Raw genomic sequence first — 8737 nt, forward strand, 5'->3', positions numbered from 1 at the left:
TTTACAAGCGATGAATTTGCATTTCTTTTGAGTAGCTTTATGTGCACACAGAGCAAACAGCTGTTTCTAAATTAGTCTGATATGGGACACTAAAAAAAGTATTTCACTATTATATACAGGGTAATTATAATCAAAATTCACATTTCCAAAGGCTGTAACTGGGTAACTACCAATCAGAACGATTTAATATTTAACACGATGATGTGTGTGGCAATGAAATTTTATTTTGCGCAAAAACCAAGTTAGTTATAAAAGTTTCCGCTAGGGTGATACTGGGTCATTCTAAATGTCATAGGGTACTCACCTCGAGTTGTGTCGTTACACAACAACATGTTCGATATGCTCTCCTCCGCTGTCAGCGATGTGCTGAAATAGCAAAATCGCATGCTCAACCACAAAACGTACACTTTTACTCAAAATGTTATGGATATGCATGTAAAGCTAGTCTTCAGGTTCAGTAAGTTGGCTGTATCCACAATTGACAATGTCCTTTAGATGTCCTCACATCCAAACATTGTTGGGGTGCAAATTCGACGAATGCGCTCGCCACGTTGTACGAAAATGGAGGCTGATGATTCTGTCCTCGGTGAAATGTGCCTAAAGCAACCGCTTGGACACCATCCTGCATAAAAGCTGTTGAATCTAGGCACTAACGCTGTTAAAATCATCTGATTGGCTAAGAGAGATGCATATCGCTAGCCATTAACAATGCAGGTGACGAGACCAGCAAGACCGATCTCTTAGAAAAAGAAAGGTCTGACAATGAACTCCGCTGGAAAACCTCACCAAACGGTGACCTTCGGGGAATGAAGTAGAATCGGTCGAACGATGTATCGATTTGTGATTGCCCAAAATTCTGCAGATGTGCGCATTCACAGCACCGTCCAAATGGAAGTGAGCTTCGTCAGTCCAGAAAATGTGAAACATTTTCTGGATTTTTTTTGCAGTCATAGTACACGTTTTTAACCCATTTAATATTCTGAACTTTCGCAATTCTGTCCATGCAACAGAAGTGCGATGCTTGGGTAATGGTAACATTGTGCGTCAATGCCTTGTCTGCTCACAGGCCATGAACTGACATATTCCACAGCTACCTGCTTTTATAGAAGCTTCTTTCGAAGCATACGTCATTGGGGATATTTTTCATTGTATGTACATGTATTACATATATGTAATACATGCATTGGGCTGAAATACATGCACATTCACATATATTTGTGACATCTATCGCCTAGTGGAACTTTTAGAATTAATGTTGGTTTTTTTGCTCAAAATAAAATTCTATTGCCGCACACATCATCATGTTAAATATTAAATCGTTCCGCTGAGCATTTACCCAGTTACAGCCTTTCGAAATGTGAACTTTAATTATAATCGTCCTGATTTTAGATGCTGCATGTAGAAATTTAGAAATTTATGTTTCTTGGCCAGATTACAATAAAACATAAATGTGGTATATAGTTTTCGCATTTAAATTATTGATTCTTTTCCAAGCTGAACTAAAGTTCTTTGTTGGCGACAGTTTGGTTCATCATAGATCCTTCTTTACCATTTATTTTCATTTGTTCGATAACATGAAGATATGTTGACCCTAACAAACATTTCTAAATTTCCTATGTGGACTCAGTTTCTGACTAGAGGTGATTATGCCTGATTTCCTATAAAGTTAAAATAAAATTTTCAACAACAACAACAAATATATATATATAGGCAAAAACGTTTTAATTTTGTTTCTTTTTGACCCTTAGTCACTGCTTGCTGTACACTGTACCTATGAGTATTGCAAAACATAAGTAACATCGCCATGATATGTCTCTCGTATACTAAACAAGAAAATTATATTGTTGCTGTCCTCCTCAGAACGTTTGTTAGGACCACCAAAGTTTCTACAAAATGTACAACATCTTGCGTGCAATGAAAGTTTTTTAAAAATCAAGTTTTACTGAACTGTTCGATGTACGGTTTAATTGATATTATGAAAAGCTAAGAAAATATCCTTATTAGAGATGTAATTATAAAAGAAGATGTCTATAAGGCCCATTATTGGATAATAGAATATGAGACAGCATTTATATTGCTTACATAATAAATTCAAGTTATATGAACCCAAGAAAATTATGGCATTGTTTGTAGTACCAAATCATGTTTATGTTTGCCCATCTTGTTTGATCCATTTTATTGGATTTTGTTGTAATTCGGAGGTTACCAAACTGAGGTGTTACTTTTCTATGCTGGAAAATATTTCATTTTTTGGAAGAAACCTGAACTTTATTTTAAGTAAAAAGTAAATATTTATGAAATTTATACACACATATTTTGAGCATCATACACTACTATTATAATACATATGTTATTCTTATTTCAACATATACACATATTTTTATATGACTCCGCATACAAAAGGTTCTGAAGCCACATCACAATACTACTCTGTGACGTAGGATTTGTTTCCTATTTCTTTATTAATCTTGATCGTTTTTGTGCTTTTTACTCATTTGTACCTGATATGGAAAACTTGTTGTGAAGATAAAACATGCAACTTTTTGAAGTTATTTCAAGCTTTCAATGGACGGGTGGTCCTGCAATCAGAAATATCTTCATCTCTTACCTATAGATAAGCACAAACGTTCACGTTCAAGAGAGGATTCGAGAGCGGATATGTTTTGCATTCATTTTTCATTAATGATTACATACGGTTGAACACTGAATTATAATTTTGAAGAGAAATAAGCCAGTGAGTTAGACAAGGATGTTGTCTATATGCAGTTCTATTTGATATATCCATAAATGAAATAATAACAAAATGGCAAAATCCATCAAGTGATAAACTATTCTGTGATGTGAATTCAAACAAACGCTTTTTTCCTGATGACTAAGTGAGAATTACCGATCTGAAAAAATACTTCAGAAAGCTATTATAAACCCAAAAGGAGATACAGTTGCATAATTTCATATGAAGATGAAAGCAACGCAAATATGAAAAATTACAAAATACTTAAAAATAAAATATGTAAAACATTTTGTTAACTCTGACCTACTAAAAAGACAGATGAGTTTAAAGTTTGTAATACACTAGCTATATCAAAAGCACTATATGAAAAAATTGGACAACCAAACAATAAAAACAACAGAAATAAAATAGACTCTAGCATCACACATGAAATTACAATTAAAGACACTTTCATTTTGAATTTAAATGAAATTAGCCAAAGATTAAAATTATGAATGAAGAGTTGGTGATACATCAGCAGAGTGGCGCAGTGGAAGCGTGCTGGGCCCATAACCCAGAGGTCCGTGGATCGAAACCACGCTCTGCTAGCTTTTTATATATATTTTATTTTGGAATGATTTTTTAATGTATATCTTAGATTAGCTTCGACATATTTGTACCATTCTGTGCATTGTGTATCAGATTTCGTATTTCCTTGAAATGCAATTGTTTTTTGCTAAGCCTTTCAAACACAAACAATCTAATTATCCCAGGTTAGACAAGTGAAAATGTTGCATTGGATAGCATTCAATGTACATATCTGAAGGAAGAAAAGAGTTATTTGCAATTAGTGAAGCAGTAATACATTAGTGAAGTGCGTGCGTGTGTGTGTGTGTGTGTGTGTGTGTGTGTGTGTGTGTGTGCAGGGTGATAAATTATTTTGTTAAGGATTTATTCTAATAAAGATAGTAAAAGATCACATTGTAACATAGTCGTACAAGATTTATAACATTGTACATGGTAACAATAATATAATAGCTCAGACGTTATAAACTGGGGTGTTCCTCAAACAGGGAGACAATTCTGTATACACACGTAAAATATATTTATTATCATTTGCAAATATATTTATCAGTTGCATCTGTGTGAATACTTTTTTAAATAAATTAAAAACTTCACATAATTTATAGAATTATGATCGAAACAATAGTTTGTTAATAATTTATTTTTCTTTTTTGAAAATTTTAGTCATTTTAAAATGTACAATATCAGTTTACATGGAGAATTTATCTATTTTTTTTATAATCTTCTGAAAACTTTATTTAAGGACATAATCTTTAAATCAAGCCGATGTCTTTAAATACAATCACTGTCCCACATTAGTTACCGATTTGTTGGGACATTTATTTTCAATCACGCAGTAGCAGAATTTTTTAAGCGCATGAATTGATCATTTTCAATGCTCCAATAACAACATTAATAGTATCTAATGCTCAGTTCGTTTATGACGTAGTTAAGAGACAGGGAACTAATCCTACTACAAGTATAGAAGGACTTTATACTTTTTATGTTTTGCTGCTTTTTTTTTTTTTTTTTTTGTTACCGTGGCAAATGGAAAAACGGATATGCACATCTGCTGTGCTTCTATGCCTTAAACTTTATTTTTCTACTCTAGAAAGTCAACACAATTAAGTAATAAATGTCGTTTAGTGTATGCTGTGAGTTAACATGATCAGCTAACTTATTAGATTCTCACCTTTTTTAACGGGCTGGGACTGCACACCGTATGTGGCGTTCGCTTTTATTTAACTGCGTAAACAGAATGAGATAAACCTATGAAAAAGTATGAGAACATTTTGTTTCCTAAAAATTTAAAGTGCACAGTAATTTATGTACGATCAATGGAGAGAAAATGTCTTTTAAGAACATTTTTCTTCAACATAATTAATGTTATATAAAGAAGTTCGAGAGTAATTGAAACGGCATTTATATTCTCTAACGACTAACAAAAAAAAAATCGTCATCATAATGCTAATTACGGTTATAGATTATGTTGGTCTGTTCCGGTCTCATTATCCATCCAATATCCTTTTTGAGGTTTACCCTGCCTTCTCTTTCCAATTGGCTTATATCAATAAATAAATAAATAAATAAATAAATAAACCTAAAAACTGTCTTTATAGTAAGACTGACTCTGGCTGCATATTTGTTTAGCAAATCTTTTTCCTTCAGCTCTAATAGAGCTTATTTCTTCAGCATGAAATATATCCCCCCCCCCTCCAAAAAATTTCTTATATTGAAAAAAGAAAACTTTTTATCACTCAACGAAAAAGCAAACTACAACATGCTGAATGTGTGGCTTTCCTTCACTGCCCATCTATTCGTTCCTCATCATTATACAGCACTCTTGGCATCTCTTATTTAAGTTTAAAACTGCAAATGTGAAAAAACTAAACAAATAAACATCCAGGTTCTTAATAGTATTTAAAATAGTAACCAAACAGTGTGACTCATATATTATCTACATTTTATACAAATATTTGCACACCCTATCTATTGTTTATTCTAAATATTTAGAAAATACGACAATTATTTATCCATTATCCAGAGTCTATTCATATGTTTTCCTCAAAATTATATTTCAAGCATCGATGCCTATCACGCTAAATACCTCTCATTTAGTAAAAGGTGCCCGTTTATTGTATAACCAATTCTCTTTATATTCTTAACATTCAATTCATTCCGTAAACAATAAAATCATAGAGTGTAAAGTTAGAGCATTGCCATTAAATTTACATAAAAGACACAGAATGGTATTCATAATTGAAAGGATATTACTTTATTTCTCTGTAATGGTTTCTCCGATTGAACATCTTATCCTGTTAGTTATGTCGAATATGTTTCGTAATGTTTTGTAGTAGTATAAGGACATAAAAAGAGAAAGTATTAACTAGTGTGCAATTATATCTGATTATTAAATACTGTTACTGGTAAACAATAGTGTTTAACAGGAACCATTGCAGTCTCTTGTGTAAATAATATTATGCATAAGCACTTGATATATTTGTGTTGGAAATATTGTAATTATTGTAAGCTTTCTGAAAGTAATAATTCAAATTGTCAATTTACTAGTTCTGTTTTCCAATAAAAGCAAGTAGACATTCGAATTGGATGTTCAGTTTGCTATCACTCACGTGATCCTTTTATGTTAATTCTAACATTTCCTTGAAATTTCAGTCATTTTGATACAAAAGGTTTATGATCTCTCTGTCTCTGCATATCCAATTGCCTTTAGTGAGCTAACCAAATAAAATGTATCTTCCTCTTTTAAAATTTATAATACAGTAATAAATCATTTCAGTTAACAAGGGATGCTTTGAAAGAGAAAATTAACTTATAAATTCCATTCATATAAATTTCGTGGGCGAGAGTCAGATTTTAAAAAAAAAAATATTTATTGGGAAAAATGAAAAGGATCATAATCTGTTTTCATTAATTTTAATATTTTATCAAAATATATAATTTATTTTAAATTTGAATCGATAATTATAATTAAAGACGGTAAGAAAAATAAGTGTCACGTGATTTAATAAATTTGAACTCGCTCTCATTTCGCCTTCATGACTTTTTTTAATGAAAATAAAAGTAGTTGTTACTTTAAAATTGCATTACAGTTCCTTGGGTGTGAAGAACTTAAATTAAACTTTAGTCAAGGATGCCAAGATTATCTGAAATTTCTTTTCAGCTGATGCTTCGATAAATTATCTGAGAAAACTGTAAAAAATTTCCCCCCAAATAGGAATCAAACAGAAAGACGAAACTGTCATAATTAATAATTAACAGCCATAAATGCTTTCTTCCTGAGCTTAGATTCCTTCAGTCTGTGTCTAAATAATTTCTCTGTATGGCTGAGAGGTGAAACAGATAAATTTCTACGTTCACGTCCGATTCCATAGGTCAGAGTGGTTCAGTAGGAGAGGCGTGAGTTCCATAAAATAATTCAATTTTTTAACGATCGGACATGTTTTTATACTTATGCTAACGTATAATGCTCCTTTAAAGGAGCCACCGTAGCTCAGTCGATATAGACGAATCCTATTGGTGGGAAAGACCTGTATTCGATTCCAGTAAAACATTATCTGGTTTTTCATCCCTCAATACAGGAAAACCAGCCCCATGAACACCCACATTTACAGACATAAATATATATCCCCCCAACATCAATCTCTGCGGCAAGTCGGTTGGGATCGCTTAAAGTCGCATTATATAAAACGCCAACCCTAGATAGATGGGATAAGGCACAAGAAGAAGAAGAAAAGAAGTATGATGTCCCTTTACATGTAGAAATTAAATTATAAACGTCTATATGAATACATTTTTAACTAGGTATTTTATTTGAAATCTTCTTCTTCTCCTTCTAGTATTTAATAGAAATGGAAGAGGTAGTTCAATAACTCTGTTTTCCCTTCTCTGGCGAAAAACTAGCCATTCTTATTCTAGAATCAACACACGTCTTGTCTATTTCTTTTCAGAGATAGCATCAAAAGAAGAAAATTAAAGATTTCTTTGGATATGATTTCAAGTTAAAATTATCGAGTTTAAATATGGAAATTTATCTGTCTTCTTAAGAGTCTAAGAAACTCGCCTGCGGTTAAAAATTCCTGAAAAAAGGTTCTTCGTGCTTTGATGAGATTCTTACGATTCTTTACGCTTTCCAATCAGAGCGCTTCGCCCAAGCCAACAAATTTATAGCGATTCTTCTATATGCCATATGTAAAATTAACTTTACCCGAATATCGCTGATGAGCACAAAAATGCATTAATCTGTATTATCCTTCGTTATAAACAAGACTTAACTGAAAATATTGCATAGCTACAGTGTACACTACTTGCAAAGAAGTCAGCGGACACCATAGTGTGTGGAAAAAACAGCCATGGTGCCCACCTTAATAAGATGTAGGACCTCCTTTCGCTGCGATGACTGCAACGATCCTACAGGGCATACTTTCCACAAGACTACGATAACGATCAATGGGAAGTTAGGACCATTCTTCCTGTAGGAAAGTAATGAGGTTCTGGAATGTTGTGCGGCGGACGTTCCTTGATCTCACCAGACAATTCACTTCATCCCACAGATGTTCAATTGGGTTGAGATCAGGGCTCTGTGGAGGCCAGTCAATTATGGCGACGTCCATGTTCACAAACCGCACATATACAGTAGTAGCCTTATGACAGCCTGCATTATATTGCTAAAAGAGACAATGGTGAGTTCTGTAGAAACGCAGCAATACAGGAAGCATTGCATTATAAAGAATGTTCAGATACCTACCTCTCGAAATTCGATGTTCGTGTCACCACATACAGACGTCCGAGTCCAAACCGAGGAAAAACATGACCATACACTGCCATCTCCGAATTTCATAGTTGGGGGTTACATACTCTGGTAAGAAAAGATCACCGTGCATCCACCACACACCCAAACAGTCCATCTGCTCGGTAGAGGGTGCAACGTGATTCGTGGTCCATAAAACAGCTCTCCAAGTTTCTACTTCCCATTGCACATGCTCTTTGCACTACTAAGGACGACGCTGCAGATTGGTCGGATAATATCGGGCTTGCATATTGCGGCCTAATAATGGAAACTCATGTTGGGAGCCTCGGTTCTGAAAGTTTTTCTGCAGATTCGTGTTACAGTCGTGCCTGGAACTCAGCATTCAACGGGTCGGCTGACGAATGACGGTTTTTACATATGAGCCGCACTGCGGGTAGTAATTGCAGTTGACTCGCTGTGTATTCATCTCAATGCTATCACTTATTATTGACTTGGGATGGTCCAGTTTGTCAACAATTTTCCGAACACATAGGCCCCCACCATATCATCCTACATGAACGCCTCTTTTAAACTCCATCAATTTGCTTCTCGCATTTCACCTGAATACAGTTGCATTGACTTGGAAACATCGTATTTCTCCAATTTAAATAGGCTGCAAACACATGACTCGTTACATGGCACGATGCACCTTGCCC

At 34.0% G+C, this 8737-nt stretch overlaps 1 non-coding gene across 1 annotated transcript; it reads left to right on the forward strand.

Annotated features, from left to right (window-relative positions):
- Window positions 1-3246: 3246 nt before the first annotated feature.
- On the forward strand, window positions 3247-3318 carry TRNAM-CAU (transfer RNA methionine (anticodon CAU)). The gene has a single exon. It is a non-coding gene; the product is annotated as a tRNA-Met (tRNA).
- Window positions 3319-8737: the final 5419 nt, after the last annotated feature.

Source organism: Typopeltis vanoorti, chromosome 5 (assembly GCF_054136105.1).
Source record: "Typopeltis vanoorti isolate ZY-2024b chromosome 5, IOZ_Tvanoo_1.0, whole genome shotgun sequence".
NCBI classification, from domain to species: Eukaryota; Metazoa; Arthropoda; class Arachnida; order Uropygi; family Thelyphonidae; genus Typopeltis; species Typopeltis vanoorti.